This window comes from Condylura cristata, unplaced genomic scaffold (assembly GCF_000260355.1).
Source record: "Condylura cristata isolate star-nosed mole 26May11 unplaced genomic scaffold, ConCri1.0 scaffold00033, whole genome shotgun sequence".
Lineage (NCBI taxonomy): Eukaryota > Metazoa > Chordata > Mammalia > Eulipotyphla > Talpidae > Condylura > Condylura cristata.
Genome location: NW_004567134.1, coordinates 16,210,779 through 16,211,265, shown reverse-complemented (window position 1 = coordinate 16,211,265; position 487 = coordinate 16,210,779). Strand labels below are relative to the sequence as shown.

At 71.9% G+C, this 487-nt stretch overlaps 1 protein-coding gene across 8 annotated transcripts in view; it reads right to left on the bottom strand.

Annotated features, from left to right (window-relative positions):
- Window positions 1-487, bottom strand: part of ATP2B2 (ATPase, Ca++ transporting, plasma membrane 2) — a 198,404-nt gene that overhangs the window by 9,134 nt on the left and 188,783 nt on the right. The window lies entirely within an intron of this gene.

Sequence of the window (487 nt, the reverse complement as noted above, 5' to 3'; positions counted from 1 at the left end):
CCTGGGGCGCCTGCCCCGACACCCGCCGCTCGGGGCTGCGTCCACTGTGCGGCACCTGCCCACCACCCTGCATAGCGCGTGGGCACAGGGCGGCCTCTGCCTTCTGCTGTCATCCTGCACACCGGGCGGGCCGCGTGCACGGAAGGCCCTGGGCGTGGAAGGTCACGGACACGGCCTCGTGCCGTGGACGGGCTCTGAGGCCGAGGGCTCAGCGGCACCGCCCTTCTGGGGCCCAGGTCACCTCCTGCTGGAGACAGGGGCCCGGCAGGGGTGCGCTGTGTTTAGAGGCGGAGAGCTGAGTCTGGAGCCTGACCGGCTAGGCGGGCCCCCCACGGCACCAGTAATAGAACCAGGGGTGCATGCGGCTGCGGGGGGCGGGTGGCCTGGAGACAAGGCGGGGGGCCGGCGGCTCCCCTAGGTCTGTTATTCCCTGCAGCGCCTGAGGCGACATAGGGCGGGAAAGGACAGCGCCAGGCCGGAGATGAGC